The 25,191-nt window shown below is 40.1% G+C and overlaps 1 protein-coding gene and 1 long non-coding RNA gene across 12 annotated transcripts in view; one reads left to right on the top strand and one right to left on the bottom strand.

Annotated features, from left to right (window-relative positions):
• Positions 1–25,191, bottom strand: part of GBF1 (golgi brefeldin A resistant guanine nucleotide exchange factor 1) — a 106,257-nt gene that overhangs the window by 56,785 nt on the left and 24,281 nt on the right. The window lies entirely within an intron of this gene.
• On the top strand, positions 16,359–17,662 carry LOC135417974 (uncharacterized). Its single transcript, XR_010432287.1, has 2 exons — positions 16,359–16,817; positions 17,131–17,662. It is a non-coding gene; the product is annotated as an uncharacterized LOC135417974 (long non-coding RNA).

Raw genomic sequence — 25,191 nt, 5'->3', positions numbered from 1 at the left:
CCAAAAACTTGGGATGAAATCCCAAAGCTCTGGGTGAGCAAGGCGAGCACCTGTTTTCCTGAACAGTTGATTTTTTTATGCTGCATACTTTACACAGAAGCTGCATTATTCTGGAGAAGCTGCATTCCAGCCAAAAGTGCACAGTTAATGTTTTTTGCAGCCCCCAGCTTCCAGTGATGGATGACCATTTTATAATGAAATACTTTATGCTCAATCAACTTACAAATAACGGATGTTTTATCACACTGAATTAAAAAGAATTTTTTTAACCAAAAAAAAAAAAAAAGGAAAAAAAAAGAAGCAACAGACAAGAGGATCAGTGATGAGCAGAGGCAAAAGTTGTTCCTGTTAAGGGTGAGTAAAAACATCCAGCTGATGTTTCACTTTAACTCTTTCACTGCTCTCCAACAACAAGTGGAAACGATGCACAAGGTAGTATTTGCCCTGAAAAGACCTACACATAAGTTCTGTTCCAGATCATTGAGACATGAGACTTGAAGGCTTCTACAAAAACTATTTGATCCATGACATCTCAATTAGGTTTCCAAAAACCTAAGGCTAATAACTAAGCACTGTCTGAAGATAAACCTTTCAAAGTGCTTTAATCTCTCATGCCCATTCAGCATTCCCAAAACCATTCCTCAGACAACCCCTAATCAGCTGTGGGGCTTTCTCCTCCTGCACTTCCACCTGTTAGTGCTGAGTGATATCCAGAGAAGTAAATGTCTTGTACTCAAAAGACTACTGCAATTCCTAGACCAAGTTTTGGAACCAAACATCCAAATTCAACTGATAATCTTAATCATGACTCAGAGGTTGCTGTTATACCACAACTCTTACTGTTGTTACACACTACAGGTCAAGAAATCCCAGAGCTTACAGGGCTATATCTGGATTAACAGAAGCCCTTTAAAAAGCCCACAGCAGAAGCATTCATTGTGCCTTTTCCCCCAAATAGCACACGGAAAAGCCTCTAAGCCACTCCAAACATGCCAGATCATATGAGAATGAAAGACAAGCTTACGCTTTTAGGAAAAGCACCTCTTCTAACAGGAATAAAGCAATGCAGGAGTGCAGAAGAGTATGAGATGCAGCAGACACAAGCTACAAGGGGAACACCAACTAGATATTGTGAAAGATACTTTCTAAAGAAGGGTGTTCAAACACCAGAACAGTCTGCTCAGAGAAGCTGTAGAAGCTCCATTCCTGGAAATATTCAGAATTCAGCTGGCTTTAACTCTGAACACAATCTCACTTCTGAGCTGTTCCAACTTTCAGCAGGGCATCGGAGCAGATGATCTCCAGAGGTCTCTTCCTACCTAAATTATTTAAATTCTGCCTTGTCCTTATGAGAAACAAAAAGCTCTCTCTGATACTGTACATTTAGCCCCTCTAACATTCACTAAATGAAGAGTTTCCCTTCCCAGATCTTCTACTGGTTAGTAGCAGCAATAATTAAATACCAAGTAGGAGCTTGTTCTAGAACTATCCCTAGAAAACACTAATGAATTTCTAAATCGGTTTTCTAAACAGAGGCTGCAGACTCAGGCTGTAACTGATGTGGAAAAAGACAAATCAAACCAAACCACAAAAAACCAAACACGCACACACCCCCTAGTTTACCAAATTTGTAAACTTTGATAAAACTAGTAGAAATAGAGCATGTTGTTCCTGTCTTCCCTAAAAAAATACCACTTCTGCTGCAGATATTAACATCAACAAACAAACAGTACCCTGGCCCAGAGTCACAACTTCAGATCTAAAACAAGTCACAATGCTACCACCTCAAGCCCCATTAAGTTCAAAGTTAATTTATGGAGCTTTCACACCACTATTTGAAGCACTACAAATATTAATCTGTCCAAGATTTTAGTCACAAAATCCATTCTCCTCCCCTCCCCATTCCTCAGCTGAAGGCTGGCACTCAATGAATCAGACCAGAGGGAGAATAGAGTTTCCAGCACCTGCTTCAGCTTTTAAGTTTCCAATTGAAACTGCTGTGATCTGGCAGCAGGCAGTCTGGAGATGTCATTTTGCTGCTCTGTGAATGACTGAATCACAGTACAAAAAGAATCCAAATAGAGAAATGAGTGAAAAGAGCAGCAGTGGGCAAAGGAAGCCACAACATAACTTAATATGGCCAAAGAGAAAGAGCAGCTGAAGACACTGGGCTCCAAAGTACCATGTCCCCTCTACAACCGAGTACCTTATTCACTCACCCTCTGTCTGCCTCATGATGTTACTGGGGGCAATGCTGAGTATGCACTACTTCCCACATTTCTGACAACGCTCTTTCAAAGAATGGTGTAAAATATGACTCAACACTGATTTATGACTTGGAAACACTTTACTACTAGACATTATAGACTATGGTTGTTTACCACAGTAAGATTTAAAATCTAGAAATACAGATTCCTGCTGCTGGGAAGCTTCCTTCTTTTACAGAAGGATGCACAGATAACTTAAAATATAATTCCATATATGCTTCTCTACTGCAGAGAAACAATGTCAAACACATTTATTCCTCATTATAATAGGCTTCCAAAAACTGTAAAATATACCTGCAAGCAGATTCCTTCCACGAAGAGGAAATGTTCTCACTCTCAGAAAAAATTCTGCTTAAAAGAAAGGCACTCCCTTTTGCCCTGGTCAATACAGCATCTGTACCATCTCCCTCAGGAATGTAATTTAGGCCTAGGAGTTAGAATGGCAAAACTCCTAAGATGAATGCAGCTTTACTGGGGTCAGAACTTTTACAACAGTATGGCAGCCCTCACATCAGATAAGCTGCACTTTCAGACTACTGGCAGCAGTGTAACTTCAGTTTAGTTTTGCCACTAGCACAGGACAAAAAATGGAGGGGTGCAGGGACTGTATAGCAAGTTTGCAAATATACGGTTGTCTCAATTGTTTTAAAGAAACTAAAAAAAAAACAAAATAAAATCCTCTACATACGTCCCATCAACACCCAGCCTTACTTAATCTTATTCCCTTCCCCAATATGACCACTGAGAACTAATTCTTCTTCCAGCTCTCAAGGCTTCCTTGGTCACAGCAACTGTTCACTGAAATCTCCCAAGATGCTGGAGAGGCAGAAAAAGGAGTGAAGAAAGGGTTAACCCACAGCTGGGAGAAAGTTTCCCTGGAAAATTAGAACACATGCTGTGGCTGTGACTAAATTTCACACTGGTTCTGTCGAGCACAAACATCCACAACTGTGTGCATTTGGGAGAGTAGGAGAAAATGAAATGCTCCTTATATATTAGCTTCACCTGCTAGGTTCCTTCAAATGGATAATGACATACTCAGGGGACCAGCAGAATCCTTCAGACTCACTTCTCATTTCAAGCAGAGATGAGGTTCTGGGGGGAAATGGAAGGAAGCAGTCCTTCCCTTACCTGCTCCCACATTTTTTGGAACATACAGGAAAACCAAGCCTATAGTCTGGCAGAGATAATTCCACTGTTTAAGACTAGATGTGTCAGCACAGAAGTCACCTAAGTTGACACTTAAGACATCTGTGCCATTCAAGTACATATAAAGAGGAATTGTACAGAGTGAACAGGGAAGAGTATGTGCATGTGCAAACACACGTGGATTTTAAAGATCAACTGATTATTTTATAAACAAACAGGCAGCACTTGGCTGATCAGACATAACTACAAAGGGAAGATGAAGAATTATCAAGATCAACCAGCACAGAACCATGGAAAGGTTTTGATTGGAAGAGTTCTCTGGAGGTCACTTACTCCAAACTCCTGCTCCTTCAAAGGACGGCTCTGGAGTTCTAACGGAGTTCTCTTCCAATGAAATTAACCAAGACTCCAAGTAAAACAGACGTGATTCATCTCTAAATCATATCACATGAAAATAAGCTTATTTACTTAGGCTGAATTACAATCAGGTGTTCGCTTATTCTTTTACATATAATGACTTGTACTTTCTGTCCCAACCAGCAATAGATCAATATAGCAATGTATATTTGCACCTAATCTTTGAATTTCACAGATTATAGAACTGTAGTTAGACCCTAGAGGCCCTGATGATACATTCCTCTCTGTCTCGGAGAAGAGGGGCACCTAGAAGCTGGCACTGTTCACTGGATATTGTTAGACATTGGCCAAGAAACTGATAAAAAGATTTCTTTCACACACTATGGCAAACAAACCCCTTAAAAGATCCCTATGTGCCAATCATGAACTTGATTATAAACAGGACAGAGTGCAAGTTCAGATTCAGGGGTGTGGGTGGGTAACTTCTAATAATTCAAAGTATCTTGATGTGCAGTCCCCATCCCTGGAGATATTAAAAAGCTGCCTGGCCACAGTCCTGAGTGACCAGCTCTGCACAGCCCTGCTTAAGCAGAGGAATTCGACTATGTGACCCCTGGAGGTCCCTTCCAGCCTCAGCAATTCTGCAATCCTTGCAGATCCAAAGAGAATCCTGTGATTACTTATTAGCATATCAAACTGCAGTCCTTATTCTTTCACTTACATGTGTGAATGATGATCGCTGTGGCTGCCTAACAAGACAGACTTCAGAAGATACCAGAACTTATAGTTCAAGGTTTCAACATCTATTATTACCTGTGCCACCTGGGAAAGCTGCTGAAGTGTGTTTGATTTGGGGTGTGGTTCGTTTTAATTTCAGGAATTTCAGGCACTAAAGACAACTCTCAGAAAGAAGAAAATGGAACTTGTCTTAACTATCTAAACCACCTTAACAATTTCCTCCTTCAATAACTATTATCTTCAGTGACCTTGTGGGAAGCAGTTTCTTATATTTTCCAGTTCTCCATGAAAGTGTAAGCAGCTGCCTTACTTATAAAAAAGCCAGATTCTTTTATTAAATAAAATTATTAAAACAAAACAAGAAATTATATTTTTAGATTTGCTTTTAATTCTAAATACTTTTATTCAGAACACTATAGCTCATTTATTAACTGAATTTACAGGCATTCATTTGCCTTAGAAAGTCTTTGGTGGGGAGCATTTTAGAAATATCAGACCCTTCACATTTCACTTTTTTCAATACAAATTAATGTATGATTGCATTCTAACAGAATTCAGCTGAGTTACCCCTGCTCTAACTGTACTAATAGTCAATAAGCCATGCTGTTACCCATTGCATAGTTCACAAAACGACTCTTCTTCCTCACTGTATTCTAAATAGCTCCTGCAGCCACAGAACAAGTTGCTGCACAGAAAAGTTGCTATGCACTTTTTGGACAGCAAGCAAAAAGAATAAAACAAAGCAATTTTCACAGATTAACAGAAATAACAACTGCAGTCTATTTAAATTAAAAATTTCTGAGTTAAGCATCTAACTCAGAAATAATTTAACTAACGTATGAACAGCCACCAGGTAAGATAACAAAAAACCCTCTCTAACTCCTCATTATTAGGCTTTTTAAAGCTATGTATCTTGTTCTGCTCTATATTAAAATTTTAATTCTAATAAGGCCTAGCAGTTTCATAGCTTTCTAGTATCTTTTCAGAGTAACAGTCAACTCAGCAATGCAGAAGACATGAGACTTATAGGAGGATCCACACATCCTCTGACATACTGGAATCTCACTGTCTTCAAAACAAATCTTTTGCACTGTCGTTTTAGCCACTGAAGAGCTGTAGCAGTGCTAAGGAAGGGGCTTGGGGTGAAGGTACCTCAAAGTCAGAAAGGAAAAAACCGTGAATATCAGAAATCCATTACTATTACCCAGTAAAATCCAAAATCTAGATAAAATATGACAACATAAATTGATTTGATAAATTATTAACAGGACAACAATTATTTTGACAATCTTATATTTTTGTATCAGACAATCTTATTTCAGAACCAATGACAATATATAACAAAAAAACCCCAAATGTACAAGATCAAAACATACATTTCAGCAAGCTTCATATTTAGCATACTTAGAATTTCCTTAGCTACAACCAGATTTATTCTATCAGAAATTGTATATGGTCTCTGAAGAGCTAGTGCATGACCTTGCATCCCTTATGAGAAGTCACAGCTGTATTCCCACATTGACTGATAAAGACAACTGAACAGGCAAGAAGTCCCATCCCATACTTGAAACAGGCCAGACATTTAAATTTAAACTCATCTCACTAAAAAAATTATTTGCTGCCATTATAATTAAGCATCTCTGGCTTTCTATTACATGGTTCAAAACAAAATGAATCACGCTTAAAGTGCCAGACAACTTCGTACTTGGATCTCAACTGACAAAAGTGATCCCCTTTCAAAGGCTAACATCCTAGCAACACAGGTCTCAGTCTGGCCAGAATTGGGTTATGTCTCAAAGAAAATTCAATTCAAAACCATAACTCTTTGAAATTGGGTAGAAATGACAGGTACAGAAGTTTTATATAAAAAAAAAAAAAGGTAAGAATATGCAGGTGCTGTGGAAGCAGTACAGGTGGTTAGAAAGGTTATAAAATTCAGGAGCAGGAAGAAGCAAAAAAAATCTTGGAGAAACTTAACAGTTAACATGACCAGTGTATTAGACTGATACTTTGAGCAACAGGCTGGCCCACAGTTGGTCAGTAATACCTGTTCCATTGCACAGAACAACTAATCTGTCAAACACTAGTGCAATACGAAACAGATATCTTCCAAATCTGTGCCCATGTAAGCATTTCAACTTGAAATGCAACTTTCTGTTCTTACTAATATTGAAGAAGTCAGTAGGACAAACTGCAAGTCTTCCTTCCACAGATATAATTCCTCTTCAGTTCAAGTAGTCTTTAAACATAGAAACCCATTTCTTTTTCTGAAAATTTAAGTGAAAAATAAAATATACTACTAAATCATTTCTGAATTTGTGTCAGGTACAGCACAGCAAGCTCTGTCCCTCATACTCATCTCTGCCTCTCCAGCCTACAGTTCTGGTTTAAAAAATCTGCCCCTTTGCACCACATTCTGGGAAGGATAATCTGTCCATAACCCAGTTTTCTTCCCAACCTGTTAAAAGCTACTGGTCCAGCCATATTGGGTCTATATTTTCATCCTTTCTCCATGAGTGAGCTAGTGAAAGCATCTCAAAGAAACAGTCTCACAAAAAGCTTCACATTTTGTGGTTTTAACTAAAAAGATTTAAAGTGCAAAGAGCAAATGATAGGCATAAAGAGCTTAAAATCTTTGCATGCAGATTTTAATCTTTCCTTGCCAGCTTTTACATGGCTACTTCAGCTCACACAAAGGTTTCTTAGAGGATAAGTAAAGAAATGCATACTGTTCACAATGCAGCGTCTCGCAGCCTGTCAGCTTTAATAGTCACTGATTGGACTGAACCTAGATAATTTCCTAAACTCTCACAATTTTCTACCTCCAGCATCTAGAAACTGATCAATGTTACCTTTGATCTCTCTTCCCTACCATGTCAAAATGGGCATGTCACCAGGGCTAAGGTCAGGAAGTCATCCCTTTAGAACTATATACACAGACACTTCTTGCCCAGATCACTGGTTTTTGCTCAATTTCTTTAAACAATCCTTCCTTGATCAAAACTAGTAAATAACCCATTAAAAACAATTCCACGGAGACATATGTGGAATTGCACATATGTGAATATCATGCATCTATGGAAAAAACCCAGCTATTTTTCCAAACTGTTGCAACAGGACCCTCTGTTATTTTGAAATAGCAGGTTAATGATCATTAGCTTAGTACTAATTAACTGTCTTCTTATTCTACACCTTGAGTGTTTGCAGAGGGAATGTTAACAGGCACCCTGCATTGGGAGGATCAGAGCAGACGACAAAGAGGATCTGCCATCTCCTCACAGCACAGCAAGGAGGGTGAGGAATTTCTGCTGTTGAGTGTAGCATATAAATGTATCCGCGCTTCCCCCATTCTCTTAATTCCATTTTTTAAGCCTAATTTAGGCTGCAGTTACTTCTTGGCACATGTTGCGTCCAGCTAGAAAAATCATTACTACTAATCCAAAAAAGGTAAACTCCACTGAGCCGTATGATAAGTATCCCTTGCACTCCTGTTTCTTCCTAGCCTGTCCCGCAATTGTGTCCCAATCTGCCAGCATTAACACAGATACACAGCGGTATTTATTTGATGCCTATTCCACCAAGCTGTATTCACACTAAATCCTCCATGTGTATTTAATAAATCACACTAGTTAGGTGGGCAGGATTAGTTCCAAGTCACCTAATGACTATATCATGAGCTGCAGTATTAAAGGGATTAATATTAATCTTAGCCATTTCAATTCACTGCGAGAGGCCAGTCCCCGCTCCAACAGAAGCCGCAGCAGGCAGTGCAAGAAATTCTAAACAAGAGCATGAAGATTAATGAGGGCTTCCTCATTCTGCCTGTGAGTCTTCTCTACCAGGATACAAGGCAGCGAATCCCCAGCAAAGACAGGCTCATAAATAAACACACAACACCACAAATACTTTGAGCAGCTGAGCCCGGCACAGAGTTGTTTTCACTCGCTATCTGCTTCTCCTGTAACCCACACCTCCAAGCACACTCAGGAATCTGAAAGGCTTGCACAGCGGCCGATTTGTTTTCTTTCACATAAAAGCACACACCTCATTACTCATAATAAATTACTCATTTTAAACGAGCTTGTGGAACCAACAGCTAAAATGAGCTGTGTTCCGAGAGGATGAGAGCAGCAGGGGAATTTGAAAGGGTAACTCCTTGCACTGAGGTTAAAAAGGATGTCAGACTCCAACAGATTTGACCTGCTTTATTCTTTGCAAGAACGATCATTACAAGCAGAAGGAGTTCTTAAAAATTGAGAGAATGCCCTTTCTGAAGTGTTCATGTTAAACTGAAGCATAACAATGGACTGATACAAACTGATCTTCTGACAGAGTGCTGCACTCCATAGCACCAGCAAAGATCCCACGTAAGGGTCTTGGCCTCATCTTCACTCACATGGAAGAATATAAAGTCTAATAATTAGAATAAAAATTCCAGAAGTTCAATATTGGTCTATTGCAAATTTAGATGTAGTTGAGTGTTGAAAACGAAGTAGCTTTTTACAGTTCACAGTTAATTCAGAGCGCCACAGAATGTACAAGAGTCAGTCAAACAGCTGCATCCTGGAGACTAGCTGGAAAAAAACATTAGATGAAAAAAGGGGGAGTTGAGTCAGCAATATTTTCTGCCCTCACTGAAAAACTCTAGACCCTCAAAAAAATAAAAGTCAGAGATCAGTTTAAACTGGAGCATAGGCCTGTCACAAGCTATTAACAGCTCAGCAGGTCCTCCAGGCACAACAGCAGCCTCCAAAACTCAGTGTGGATATAGTGCTGAGCTGAATACAGTACATGCATTTGGAAGCAAGTGGCTCACAACCGACAGAACAGAAAAGAACCACTGCATTAACATGATAGAGAAAAAGTCTTCAGCTTGTGTTACACTAGCATGTAAGTGATGAGAGGGAGTGGTGCCAGTTTATCCAAATTTATACAGTAAATGTGAGCAAACAGACCAAAAGTGGAGCCACATCACATACAGCTGAGCAGACAGGAAGGGATCCATTAAGTGCACTGCCCAACCCTTCCAGAGGCAGAATGGAGCAGAGATGGACTTGACATTTTCTGTATTTGTAAACAATCTGCTGTTTTTTCATGAGAAATCTCTGGCAGCAAGGAAGTGCACAGCTCACACTCTTACACCTGTATGTCTTGTTTGTTTTGGGGAGTTGTTTGCTTTGAAGGAAAGGACATAGAAGGAAAATTCAAGATTCAACAAGGTGCAATGTGCACAAGTTTTATACTCCATTAGCCCTCAGCAATCAAAGAGCTCAAGACCCAATGCACTTTTTAAAAGGTAAAGGTATGCTACAGGCCATGCATGTAAAACTATTATAGATGTTAGAGGAAGGATTTTGTGTAGGGGCCATGCTATTTTGGAATGAATGGAACATTTTACATTCCAAATGCACATTCAGATATAGGCAGACCCTTGAACATATTTTTTAGGACAAGTAACCAGAAGACAATACAGCCACATAGATGTTTAAATGTTTGTAACTCTAGAATGGGTGATGTAAAAACTGACATATATTGAGTTTGATACTTAAACCCTCACAAAACTAAACTCTCAATCTCACGATTCAAAATTATTATTAAAAGCAGCAAAACAAAAGAGTCTGAAGGTTTTAGGTTCACATTAAGCCATCTACAAACACCATTACAGTTAGTCCAACAACAAAGTAATATCTGCCAAACTTCTAAGACTGCAAGAGGCTAGAGCACTTGAGGTTTTCATCTGTGCACACCCTTAATACTGAATGTGCAGACTCCCAGGCAGAATACCAGCCAAAAGAAACAAAGTAGTAAACCTTATACTCTTGTGACCAAATGGGAGTCATTAGTCATCTTTTCAGATTTACGCTAGTCCAATCTGAAGTAAGTACTCAAAAACTGTAGTAGCTCACTTATAAATTCTATTTCTGGTTCTCTTAAAGAAGGCAGTCTTCATCAAATCTACTTTTAGCAGCCGGGTTTCAGTGTAAGACAGCCATCCAGCTTGCAGCTTGCTGTTTGACCCATGAAAGATCTACCTCTGGTAACTTAGCTGACAATGCTGCGAGCAAAAAACTAGTGTTCTTCTAAGTTTCACTTCTAGAAGTTTTTGGTCTTTACAAACCAAAAATAACTGAATACTATTATATGTTAAACAGCTTTTAAGTTGTTTGTTTTCTGTGGTTTTAGGGTTTGGGGAGAGGAGTATCTTTTAAAAGCAGAAAGCAAGCTATTGAAAATAGAGCCTTCTAAACTCAAACTCCACGTACTGCTGTGAAGAAGACAATCTGTAACTTTCACCTTATTTTACAAAACCAATAAAAGCAAACTCTTCTTACAGCTTCAGAAGGGGGGTAGATGGAAGGGTATTTTTAGTGCTTTGGCAGGGACAAAGACAGTCCCAGTACCAGACATTCTTGTAGTGCTAACAGGCTGCAAAACCCTCATACGAAAGATGCTATTCAGACCTGTGGACACTGTATAAATATAGGCGTATGTGAGAACTATTTCTGTGCACGATAGCAAATTTTTCCTCCCCATGGAGTCCTCTATAGATGAAGCCATTCTGCCTGCTGCTGTGTCCACAGTCCATTCTGCACACAAGGTCAGGCCCATCCAGTGGAGCTGCATCAGTCTCCTGGAATGCTGAAGTCCACATATTTGCCATTCAACATGAAAACTGCTTTTCAAGTTCAATCAGCTATAAATGTTGCTTTGTTTTAATTTTCCACTGAACTTCCTGGAACCCATTATCAGACTGTCAGGGATGTATATTTAGCAATGGCAACACGGCCTCTTTGCCGCTGCCCCACTGCTCATGTCACCTCCAATAAACAGAAAAACAATCCACCAGCAAATGACATTTTTTGCAGGCTATTTATCGCCAGCATGAGGTAGTGGGTAAAACTGGAAGTGCATGGGGAAGCCTTCATCCATTTAATAAAAAAAAAAAAAATAAATCATCAAGTGATCCCTAAGAAGAGAGACAAAAGGGAACATTAATTTACCACTTACACATGAGTCTCATCTATTGCCTTGAGCTAATACCCACAAGGCTCTTAGTCTAAGTGAAAAATGTTTGCGGAGAAAACCTGACTCAGTGAAAATACTTGCCTCCTACACCTCTAAATTTCAGAACACTTTTAAATGGTCATGCATGAATTGACTGTATTTGCATAAATGATTATTCTTATATAGTATTGCTCAGGTACTAGAGCTTAAAAACAATAAAACCATAGAATGGTTTGAGTTGGAAGGGACTCTAAAGATCATCTTGTTCCAACCCCTCTGCCAAGGGCAGGGACACCTTTCACTAGACCAGATTGCTCCAAGCCCCATCCAACCTGACCTTGAATATTTCCAGAGACTAGGCATCCACAACAACTCTAGGCAATCTGCCCCAGTGCCTCACCATCCTCATAGTGAAGAATTTCTTCCTTATATCTAATCTAAACCTGCCCTCTGTCAGTTTGAAGCCATTGCCCCTTGTCCTGTCACTACATAACCTTGTAAAAGTCCCTCTAACGGCTCTCTTGTAGCCCCTTTAGGTACTGGAAGGGCTACAAGTTTTCCCCAGAGCTTTCTCTTCTCCAGGCTGAACAACCCCAACTCTCTCAGCCTGTCTTCATAGGAGAGGTGCTCAAGCCCTCTGACCATCTTTATGGTCTCCTCTGGACTCACTCCAACAGGTCTGTGTGCTTCTTATGTCAAGGACTCCAGAGCTGGACGCAGCACCCCAGATGGGGTCTCAGCAGAGCAGAGCAGATAGGGAGAATCACCTCTCTTGACCAGCTGGCTACACTGGTTTTGGTGCAGCTCAGGACACAGCTGGCTTTCTGGGCTGCAGGCGCATGTTCCCCAGGTCATGTCAAGTTTCTCATCAAACAATGCCCCAAGTCCTTCTCCTCAGGGCTCCTCTCAATCCATTCTCCTGATAGCTTGTATTTGTGCTTGGATTGCCTCAATCCAGGTGCAGGACCTTGCACTTGGTTTTGTTGAACTTCATGAGGTTCACACTGGCCCACCTCCCAAGGTCTGTCAAGGTCCCTCTGGATGGGTATTAAGTGGAATCTTCACTGGACCAGCATGTATTCTCAAATATGATGGATAATGGTTTAGCCACTTCATCTGCCAGTTACCACAGGACCTGTGGATGCACCTCACCACGTCCCATGAACTTGTGCACCTTCAGGTTCCTTAGTTGGTCTTGAACCTAATCTTCTCCTACAGCAGGCAGTTCTTCATTCTACCAGTCCCTGCCTTTGCCTCCTGCAGCTTGGGCACTGTGACTGAAGACTGAGGCAAAGAAGTCCTGGAGTACCTCAGCCTCCTCCATACTCATGGTAATCAGGTCTCCTATTTCCTTCCAGAGCAAGCCCCCATTTTCCCTAGTCTTCCTTTTATATTTACAGAAGCTTTTCTTATTGCCCTTGACATCCCTGGCCAGATTTAATTCCACCAGAGTTTTAACTTTCCTAACCTGATCTCTGCTCCTTGGACAACTTCTCTGCATTCCTCCCTGGATACCTGTCCTTGCTTCCACCCTCTGTAGGCTTTGTTTTTGTGTTTAAGTGTCCAGGAGCTCCTTGTTCATCCATGCAGGCCTCCTGGCCTTTTTGCCTGAATTTCTCCTTGTTGAGATGCATTGCTCCTGAGCTTGGAGGATGCAATTCTTGACTATTAAACAGGTTTCTTGGGCCCCTCTTCCCTGCAGGGCTTTATCCCATTGTACTCTACCAAGCAGACCCCTGAAGAGGCCGAACTCTGCAGTCCTGAAGTCCAGCCTAGTAAGCTTCCTGTGCACCCTCCTTGCTGCCCTAAGGATCCTGAACTCTACCACTGCATGGTCACTGCAGCCAAGGCTGCCCTTGAGCTTCATATTTCCTACCAGCTCCATCTGGTTTGTCAGTACAAGGTCTAGTATAGCACCTCCCCTTGTTGGCTTCTCTATCACTTGGAGAAGGAAGTTATCATCAAGGCACTCAAGGAACCCCCTGGATTGCTTATACCTGGCTGTGTTGTCCCTCCAACAGATATTGGAGTGGTTGAAGTCCTCCATGAGGACCAGAACTTGTGAACGTGAGGCTGCTCCTGACTACAGAGGGCTTCATCTGCTCAGTCTTGCTGGTTGGGTGGCCTGTAGCAGACCCCACTGTAATGTCCCCTGTCCCTGCCCTCCCTTTAATCCTGACCCATAAGCTCTTGGTTGGCTCCTCATCCATTTGCAGGCAGAGCTCCATGCACTCCAGCTGGTCACTGACATGGAGGGCAATACACCCTCCTCGTCTCCTGTGGCTGTCCTTCCTCAAGAGCCTGTATCCTTCCATTCCAACACTGCAGCAGAGGAACCATCCCACTATGTCTCTGTGATGCCAGTAGGATCACAGCCCTGCAGGTCTAAAATCCTAGTAGAAAATTAAGATAATGAAGTCTGGTTCACGTCCCTGCTGAGACATTGCCTCGAAGAGAAGGGTTCTCACTCCTGTTTTGCAAAATAAATTTAACATCATCTATCTCTCTCAAAAGAAACAAGACATCAGCAACTGGGAAAGCAACATAGATACAACATAGATACAAAACTCAAACAGCTAATGGACTGCAGTATATTGTTAGGATCTTTTATGACAGACTGCATGTTACATGAAGAAATGAGGAAAATAATAGTAATTCAAAGCATTTCATATGGAAAAGGAAGTCTGATTCAAGAAATCAGAAAATCACCAAATCAAAGTATTGAAAACCCTTGATATAACTAACATATGCATGTGACTCTAGAGTGTGAACCATTAGTCTAGCCTTCCATTCTTCTATTTATGGCAATCTTGACATGAGACTTGAAAGCAAATACTTCTTTAAGCCTGTAGAGATGCATAAAGCCAAGCTCTGAGATTTAACCTGTCTGTAGAGCTATTCACAAGGTTCTGCACTGGAAAAAATATGTAAATTTCTAGTCTGTCTGAACAACCAAAGGTTTAGGTAACCAATAACTGAAAAGCAATGAATGAAAAATTCTACCTTTCTCCACAATTTGGAGTACTTTGAATACCACATTAGTCAGAAATGTATCAAAAATTTCTATAAAATTTGGTACATGAATGCCAGAATTACAATTCTTGCATGCTGAAACATGTCAATTTTTAAATTAGTTTATTAAAAGACTTTTTACCAACACTATGAGCACAGATAAATGAAAAGGCATATAGTGAGGGAGTGCCACCTGTCAACTGTAAGTACAGGCACTCTCTTTTCCTTTCTCCCCTACTCAGTTGCTCCATGAGACTTCTCAAGGATCCTCACTCAAACCAAGGGGCATCCTTCAAAATGCAGACATAAAATTAAATCCATATGACAAATAATATGAAAAAGGGCAAGAAGGAACAAGTTGCAACAAAAGAGAACAATGTAAAAGAAAAACAGCTGTCCAGCCACCCCAAGGCCATCAGTTGGCAGCTGTAAGACAGTGACCACCAAAACTTGTCCTTTTTCACCTGCAAAACCTTTGCAACAAAGGCCAGCCAGCAAAGTTTTTAGAACAGTACACTGAATTCCTTCTCCCAAGGTTCTCTACAAATGGGAATTGTGGCCGCACAATTACCAGACAAACAAGAAAGAAGACATATACAACAGCTTAAAGCAAGATTTGTATAACATGTTAATACACCAAACAACTCAGCAGCCTCCTGCCATAAACAGCAATAGGTAGAAACTAATTAACAAAACATCTTTTTTACTAAAGCTAACAGTCATTTTACATTTACTGCCTGTTCTTCAGAGACTGGAACATCTTCCCTCTATTTTCTGTCAGACTTAATTATGGACAAATCAACAAAATTTAAAAAGCAATAGCAGCAAAATTTATTGCCTGAGGTCACTTAAGTGAATAAAATATAACCTACTAGACAAGAAAAAAAATACCTACACTTGTGAATTGCATAACAGTGAACTAAAAGACAAAGTTTATTCAAGACTGGACAAAGAAAATTGTCATCATCTAGGGATTGTGATAAACTTCTCCCTAAAAGCAAGCTCTTGTGACACCTAGATGTTAGCTCAGCTATACTTGCTTTATATACTTCATCTAAAAAGAATAATGACTGATTTTTGCTAAAGAAGGAGGCTGAATATTAGGAATAAAACCCTAAGACTCAAGCTGAGGACTCTGAGCCTGGTAATTGCATTAACAGGTAAAGAATGACTCGGTGCTGAGAATATCTTACAAGCAAGTATCTAACACCAGGGAGATGTACACAGAGTCAATGGCCATCCATTTTCTCAACAGACAGTTGAGCATGGCAGACTTTTCCACCTCTAAAAACATCCTAAGAATGACTGTAATAAATGTCTAGCTGCAAGTACCTTAAAGACGGAAGAATTAGATGAAACAGCCATTAAACATTAAATTATCGTTAAATGAAAACCCCACAAGCCTAAACACAAATATTCATCAGCTTAATTTTAAGCAAATACCCAGATGTTCTCAGAACAAGGGTAATATAATGTAATCTCCTCAGGGCTTAAATTTATGACTTTACACAGCACCTGGGATGATCAGCCCTAATTTCTAACTGGGTTCTTTGAATGTTGTAACAAATTAAGTTCTACACACATCCATCAAAAACATATACAACACAGCACAGGAAGACCCTTGTAAACATTCAGACTCAGTGCAGCCAGATCAGTCCATGGAAATTCTACATGAACTCTGAGTGGAATCTCTTTCCACCTTTCAAATAATTTATAGCTTAATGTCAGCTAAACATAGTAACTAATCCCATTTATCCACTGAAAGTAAATTCTTGGCTGCTCTTCCAATGTCATTGCAGACATTGCTGTCAATCCCCAAACTGTGGCCTACCCAATCAAAATGTCAGCACTTACCTGCTGCTCAACACTTCAGACACATGGGCTGTCATATCAGTCAGTGACTGATCAGGCGCAGAAATCAGATAGAGCTTTCTCTTGACAACCAGATATGATCAGAGTACAAGTTACACATCGGTCTCCGAAGCCTAACCAATGCATGCTCAAGTTAGCAGAAGGCAGCTTTACTGTTTATGACATACCTGCCATCATCTCTACAAATCCTTGGGGAGAATAGGCCAGTGAGAACAGCAATAGGTGCAAAAAACAACCCCTCCTCCTTTTCTGTGTGTGATTAAGTCCAAAAATGCTAAACAGCCACTCTCAGGAGCAAAAGTTCTCTGCATACTCACAGAAGTAGTAAAAAACACAAGGATAAAGAATGACCACCTTAAGGCTGAATACCCACTACAAAGTCTAAATCCAGCAGTGAAGAAAGGAGTCATTCTTGAAGTAAGACTGGTCTTTCTTCAATGCACTTTAATTTTTAAACCAAGTGCAATCTATCAACTGAAAAATGACAGCAGAAACAAAATGGTATCACTCATCTTACAGAGGCTACTGAGTAGCTGAGAAAGAATTTTAATTTATACCTGTGTTTTTGGAGGTTCAGAAGGCAGTCCTGAAATTTAAATCTTGCATGTGCATCTTTTCTTTTTTAGCCACCTCTTTCCTTGACATTGACTGCATATGAATTTGGAATTTATATTTAGTATTTTAGATGCTTCCAGCATCCTGTGTTGTGTACTGTTTTTGTCTTTGCCAGGTAGGCCTCCACAGAAGTCTTCTGGCATGCTCATCTAGTGGGAAGAAGACAGTCATCTTGTCAAGATGCTGTTCGCTCAACGAGTCCACAGCCCCAAGGCAACACCGAGCAAATGCTGGCGAGGAGGTCTGACACTGCACTATTTCTAGCTCACACCAATGACTTCGACACAAGCAACGTGGCCCAACAAAACAGGTCCAGCCATTCCAGTACTAAGTTTATCAGTAATAATGTCAAAGCTCCACAAAACTTTTCTTCCCGTCACAAGTGCAAAAAGCCTATGCCGGTATGACCTTAGATTGTTTTTAGCTCATGAGTTAAGTTTGCCCAGTGCTGTCATCTTCTAATACAGAGCATGAGCCGGACAGCAGGAAATGACTGCAGAAGCCACAGCTGTTGCAGAGCCCAGTCTTCATCTTCCAGCCATGAGAACTACTCTATTTCCTTCTTTGATCAACATGTCCAATGACTAAAAACGGATTGTGGCCCAAACCTGCTAATAATAAAGAAATTTCCACCATTCCCATCACTACTTCAAAGGCAGAGAAAGTCTATAAAAGAACTGTTACTTCTCTATCCATCTGCTTAGGACCTGAAGTACTTAGAGACCATGCTGTTCTAGCATTGTGCATTCACAACAATATACCAACAAACTACGTTCAAAAGGCTCAGAAAAAATCAGTACAGTCCAACAGAACAGAATACAGATAATACCTATTCCTTATAACAGAAATGTTTTAGAATAGAAGCAACTGACTGCAAATCCATACTGCCATGAAGACTTGATGCCGTTGGGAGTAATAAGGTTATTAAAGGCTTTCTAGCCCATATTCAAAAAGAAAAGTTACTAAATTCCTCTGCCCACAACTCTCTTCCAGTTCTTTTCTCTACATGAAGAAAATTACAATCTCAGAGAAAGAGGGGAGTGGAGAAGCACAGATGTCTGAACTTCATTCTAATTTCCTATTCTTAGTTCTCTATTTGGTTAAGTTAAAACATAAAATGAAAGAGAAAAGCAAAAACCGACAGTAAGGAAATCTCTCATTTCAGTGTACTTCAACAAGCCACATGTAAAAAGCTAGCTTTGCAGTTTGACACCTCATTAGATCTACAAGAAACACAGATATAATTCCTCAGGGTGTGTACAACAGAGTTCCTGAAGAACCCAGGAAGGTTAACTCTGTGCTTCAATACCTGTATCTGTAAAGCGGCAGCGATGTTTCCTGTCTCCTGCTCTGTGCCACTTTTAACTGAAGCATTTATGCATGCTCTATGCTTAAAAACAACTGGCCTAACCATATTTGGAGTTTCTGAGAGCTATCAAAGTACAGATAATATTATTAAAACAAATACCTTAAAGCAGTAGCTCACACTTTAATCAATAGAATACAGTTAGTAAACAGATTCCTGTGAACTATTTTCATTAAAATTACTGTTGAATACTGTTCTGCATCCATTACAAACCTGTAACTGCTGCTTTTGATTCCAATGTATTATAACCAATACTTTGAGAACAAATGGACTCCACTATATTGGAAACTATTCAACCCCTTAGCTTCAGTAGCATATGAGGACTTTATTCCAGAAGATGAATTCCTTTTCTATATAGTCCCTTCCTCCAAAAGCATATATGGAGAAATAACTGTTTTCATAAGGGAAACTTCCTCACAGTTAAGTAATTACTTAAAACAAAAAAGCTAGGGGAAAAAAAAATCCTTACCACTCCTTGCACATTACTTTCATTCAAGTATATCCTCCAGTAACAGTAACTGTCAAATTTCTCCCTGATTATTCTGCTCCCATTAGCCTATAAAAATCTGCAGCTGAACCACAGTATGAGCAATAATTAGTCCCATATCAGAGCAATATTACTTCATGATTCAGAAACAGAACTACTTGGATGTATGGCAAAGAAGTAGAATATCTGTTTCCCAGTTCCAGTTAAATCCCTCTACGTATTCAAGAAGAGGAGGCATTCAGTCCTTTTTGCAAACAGTGGACATCAGAGGAAAGCATTAATGTACAAGTTGATGACCCACCAATATCTACTCAATCATCCCTTCTCTAAGCGAGAGGAAGGGATACAACCTAATGAATAAGAATGAGACATTCATTAGGGTTTTGTTTACACATTATTATTCAATACTAACGTTCAAAATGAACTATGATAAACAGAAGAAAGGTAATCTATACGTGGTATTATGCAGAAAAGCTGCTGTGCTTTAAAATCACCTTCTGCCTTAAAACAAATTAACATTTAAAGTATGGATGAATTTTTACCGGGGAGTAAAGTGATTGCTTACAGAAAGGGCTCAGGGTGGGGGGAATTACTTGCACACAATACAACAGTAGTGCAAAGATAACACAAAACTGGGTATTTATTTTCATGCATAAATAAACATATTATTGTAGTACCCTCTGCATGACTTGCATTTGAACATCTAATTTAACAACAATCTTTAAAAACTCTAAGAAGAGTGGAAAAAACAACACCTGTAGAATTCTAATTCGGGGGCAAAAGTACATACTATCTTCACTTTTACATATTGTCCTTCATCTCACACTTTTCCCTTCATTTACTTAGTCTGCCTACCAATACATGTTCAGTGCTAAAAAACACCTTATCGACACTACAGACTAGAATGAAAATGTATTTCTATTGCCTGCAGGCTGCACACAGGCAAACCACTGACTCTGCCTAGCCAAAAAAATAAAAATTAAATTAGGAAGGTACCCTTAATCAGTACCAGGACTGCTGGCCTCAGCCTCTCTTCTCTCTCCTCCACTTCATAATGCCTATTATCTAACTGAAAAGGAAAACTCTGATCCTAATGGTTTCTGACACCTGATGAGAATAAAGAAACACAAAGGGACCTGGTGATGTGTTATTTAACGCATGACTGTTTTAATAGGGCTGTCTAATTTTTGGAGGCACAGGGCCCATATCCAATGCCCCTCACAGCAACCCATCAGCTATTTGCCACATTCCATTCACCACATCACATGATTGCGTTACTGGCAGTTCCTGAAGGTTAGTTTAATCAACTTTTGTATACTACGATAATTTCCTGGGTTAGAAAAGGTTAATTAGAGGCAGAACGAAGAGCATAACAATTTGCTGTATTTCAACATTATGAAATTTTTACCGCTCACAAAAAATCTCAGAACTATGTATGAATTACAACCACTTACACAGTATTACTGTATTTTTCAACCTTGTGTCTCTCAATGGGTTACACGTTCGTGTCTTTAGTCTTATTTTCTCAAATGTGAAATTTAAGACACAGACTGACACGGCAGGTTTTCCAGTTTGCATTCCTCTAAATATCAATTCATTAAATATCTTGTTGCTGGGTATATCCAAGGCCTTTAAACCAACTTGAAATTTCTGCATAGGAGTCAGCTGCACAGGGAGAGCAATTGTTGCCTCCAGTGCTGTAACAGATTACCTCCACTGCTGTATCCATCCACATCTCACGCTGCATAAATTTCAGATCACTACAGGGTAATTTCTTTTTTAAAATCTATTTTTGCCATTTATGTCTAGGTTAGCTAGATTCCCTATTATCAATTTGGAAAAAGTAATCTTCCATTAAATCTCAACTCAGCTCAAGACAAAACCCTTACATCTCCATTTTTAACTAATTCCAGTGTAAAGAAGCTTACTGATAAATCCTCAGAAATCCCATTCTATACTTGTTACCCTACACATTCACAGACAACATACTGAATTTATTGGCACAAAGGAAACCAACTAAATCCTAGCCTTCATTTTAAAACTTAGCTTTAAGGAGGAAATTGCAGTTAGTATTTCTCCTGACAAAGCTGGCATGCTACAATTACTTGGGGTTGAAGTGGGAAGGCAGCATTAGTGTATCGGACAATTTTTTAACTTGCAATGGTAAGGCAGTAAAATAAGTACTTTGCTGACACAAACTGGTCTCATATTTCAGTTTTTAAACTGGTTTTTCCTACACCTAAAAGCAGATTAAATATAAGTGCCATTCAGAACCAGGGGATACACAACACAGCAAACAGCCACATCCAGGGAAGTAGCCAGCTAAGGTTAAAATGTGTTACAGAAGAACAACGATCCTGTTTCACTTTACCACCACACTCTGGTTTATACTTCCACCAAAGCCCCTGCAGCAGACCAGTTGCTGAGCAATTGCCATTCAGCCTCTTGCAAACCCTACTGGTCAGAGTTAATCCAGCAATGCAGGCTGCTGTTCAGAAGCTGGTTTTGTATCCTACACAATGCTTCTGTCAACACTCCAAAGACCCGAAACCTGATTAATTACATTTGCCTGGGACCCTCCATCCACCCAGCATATTGTTGAACGCTGTTGAAGCAGGGCAACAGTTGCAACCTCCTTCACCCCAGGCATAAACCAACTTGCCATGCCCCATTTAAAGTGCCATTAACTGGCCAGATTTACAGCTCCTAACCAGCCGCTTGGAGGCAGCTCATTGTAATGACTTCTACTAATCACTGCAATTTGCCCCAAATCACGTGGAAACTTGAGAGTCTTTTCCTCCTTCCAGACTGGGATACACCAATAACAACAGTTCATCCCAAAAGACTACCTCTCTGCTTTCAGCCACAAGTCACTTCAAAGCCCACACGGGGACCAGAATTGCACATTTCTGGTAACACGAGCAGCAGCAGGAATTACACTATCATTCCAATAATTTGATTTATGCATAGAAATTAAATGCTCAGTTATTAAAAAGCCTAAATGAAAAAAACCCAAACAGAACAACAAACAAACCAACCCACAAACTGCTCCCCCCCCCCCCAATAAACCCCAAACATTTAAAAATGAGACCTTCAGTACTACATGGCTGGCTTAAAAGAAAATTCACTACTACCCTTTCTACATCTGGCCATTTATCAGTCTATGAATCCTGGAACAACACCCTTTAAGCAAGAATTTACACCACATTTTTGTTTACAGACATGTATTACTAACAACAGAAAGGATCCATCAATGTGATTCAATATTCAAAAAGGAACAGAAAAATACAAGATGTCCTTCAAACGCCTTCAACAGATGCAAGACATCTTCAAACAGGTAAGAGAAGTGACCAGGATGAAGGCGGAGATGAGTCACATCAGGCAGCCTGTGTAGTTACTTGAACACCAAGAAAACCTTCCCATCAGTCTTTCAAAGGGCAGTGGGTGGGAGTGTAATCCCAAACATTTTCCAAGAAAAAGAACAGGAAAAAATTACTCAAAAGAGATAAATTAGGTACGCATCTCACTGAAAGTGCATCCCACTTTCTAACAAATTAACAGATTAATCCCTTATGCTTCCAGACAGCCCATTATCCATGTAGAAATCTTCTCTCCCATGGCTTATTTCAAGCCACATCTGGCCTACATTATTGGCACAATCAAGACTCTGCAGGCCAGGTTATCCATATAAAAGGCAATTACCTCTTGTTTTTTTTAAATTTTATTCATGCCTTTTTAGTTAGCTGTTACCTTAATGCCTGCCAAATGGCCTTCCCTATCACTTTGCTGAGCTCCAGAAAGTTGGGTGGACCACATCTAAATTGATCATTGAAAAGAAAAAAAGAAAAGCCTCTGAGATACCAAAGTCTCTTACTGCAGTCACCTAGGAGAGGACAAGCTTTATGCACTTCTCTTCCATCTCATTCTGACTGATTAACCACGACCTGGTGTTTAAAATTGCTACTTGGGTCAAACCCTTTTGAAGGCCTGGCTCATCTATAAAGCACCAAGGTTAACCTTCAGTGGATTCCATTACAGTCCCTACAGCTATTCTAGCAATGTTGTTTGAACACGCTTCCTCCACAGACCAAGTCTTTTTCCAAGGTGGTGTTAGCTGCCTTGTAATTTTGAGAAAGCAGACTATGTCCTTCTCTTCAGCCCCCATACACAACCCTTCCCATCCCAGACAACATGGAACACAACACAGGTTTTGCCTGCTCCAAGAAGGAGGGGTAGAAACACAGAAGGACAGTCACTAAGCACAGTGAAAAACAGGCTTCCTTTTGCTGGTGTTGAGCTCAAGTCATCCTTGCCCACCATTATTTCACTTAGCAGCCAAAAGCCATTTGCACAGTAGAGCTGATGAGTTAGCACATTATTATAAGTGGTTGCCAAAACAGTTCTCTATTAGCCAGCATTTAAGCAGACCTTGCTTGGCTAGCAGACAGCACAATAAAATACTTTTGACCATCACCCTTCTGCTTCCGAACACCGAGCTCAAGAACGAAATAGTATTCTAGCATTGAGGCCGGTCAGAGTCAAGACTTTTTTTCTAAACAGTAGCAAGCAGGCACAGCCTCAGAGGTCAGTCCCTAGGGCTCCAAAACAACTGTTTGCCACTCTCATCATGACACTGAGAACTTTGCAAGAAGCAAGCAGTTAAGTTTGCACCTACTAGGCAATTTACATTTAACCCAGTGCAGAAACTCTTGGCTAGCTGCAGAACATCTCCAGAAAAGTGTCTTTGCAATAGCTTTAAAAAATATATATTAAATTAATATTTAATATTAAAGCAACCTAATAGTGATCTGTGCTAAAATATTCAAAATTTTTCTTTATTTTTCCCTAGCACCAGATCACAGTCTAACTACTTCTGCTATCTCAGGCATGTTAAATCCAGTAAACATGCTAAGTCATGAAAACAGCTCTGTAAACTCTCCTTCGTGGCCCATACTTGTGCATCAATACACAAAAAGCACACAGAAAAAGCATCCTTGAAGATATCTACACTGTGTCACTAGCAGTGATGGAGAGGAACTGTCAGATACAGGTTCTGAATATACTGCATACCTGCACTGTGTGAGGGTGTATATTGTACTGGCACAATTCAGCATGATGGAAGTTAACAAAACAGCTTTGTACATAATGCTACACAAAATATGCTATGTAAGCAGAATGACTTCTGGACATCTAACAATCTATACCATAAACTTACACAAACGTAGTTACAGTGGTTAGGGAACACAGTTCTTAGTCCCAGATAGCACAGATGTGCTGACAGATGTAAACAGCATAGGTAAAATTCAGTAGCAGACAGACTAGCTCTGGAGAATCCTGCTGGGATGAAATAAGCACTAAAGATTCTGCCCAGCCTAGACTTTGCAGCTGTCTGCTCCACCTTCCTCCAGAATTATCAACTGCTACAATAGACTTAAACAAATCAAACATATGGCCACTCCACAGCCATCTCAGTATGAAATCCACCAGATGATAAAAAGGTACAACCCCTGACCATTCTCCCAATCTGTTGACACAGATTTTTTTTTAATGGGTAATTACACAACAAAAACTCCACCCTGCCAGCATAGCAGTTTGCTAATTGGAATGGTTTACAATATTGTATAAAACACCACAGTATGACTTCCCAGATCTCATCTGCCAACTGTTTTAGTCTACAGAAGTTATTCTGGGTAAGAAAAAGGACTTCCCACTCCTAAACTTTTTCTCTTCACCCACACCAAAGAAAGGCAAAGATGAGGACAGCTACTGAATGATGCCTATAACTAGCTCTTCAGGGAGCAAATCACTGTCAGTCATCCCTATAGAAAGGGGATACCTAGTCTTCATTCACACCCCAAAGATCAACAGCACACAACACAGCTTTTTCAAAGCTGAGTGGCATATAAAACCAAAATAAAAATAGCTTCAAGAGGATTTAACACTGGAGACTCCGATAGTTCATTGACTGGATCAGAACAGCAAAGGCTCAAAAATTTTGCTGTTTCACCAGAAAAGACTAGTGCTAGATGAGCACGATCAGACACGCAGCTCTTCAGTCTTAAGCCCTACACCCAGGAGCACCCAGGACAAGATGCAGGACACAGCTCTGCAGCTCAGAGGACCAGCCACCCTATGAAGGCAGCCCACTCAATGACACAAAGAGATGAAATTTCTACCATGCACTCCCTGTGCAATGCCAAAGGTTAATATTCAGATGGCAGGTTCGGTTTCAAAGAGATGCATCTCTGAATTGAATTTAGGTTCAGAAGGCTAGTACTGAGCCCTATGTGCTTCTGAATCCTGGGGTAACTCTTGCTCACTAA

Source organism: Pseudopipra pipra, chromosome 8, assembly GCF_036250125.1.
Source record: "Pseudopipra pipra isolate bDixPip1 chromosome 8, bDixPip1.hap1, whole genome shotgun sequence".
Taxonomy (NCBI): Eukaryota; Metazoa; Chordata; class Aves; order Passeriformes; family Pipridae; genus Pseudopipra; species Pseudopipra pipra.
Note: the sequence above shows the minus strand (reverse complement) of the source record. Positions and strands in the feature narration are given on the sequence as shown.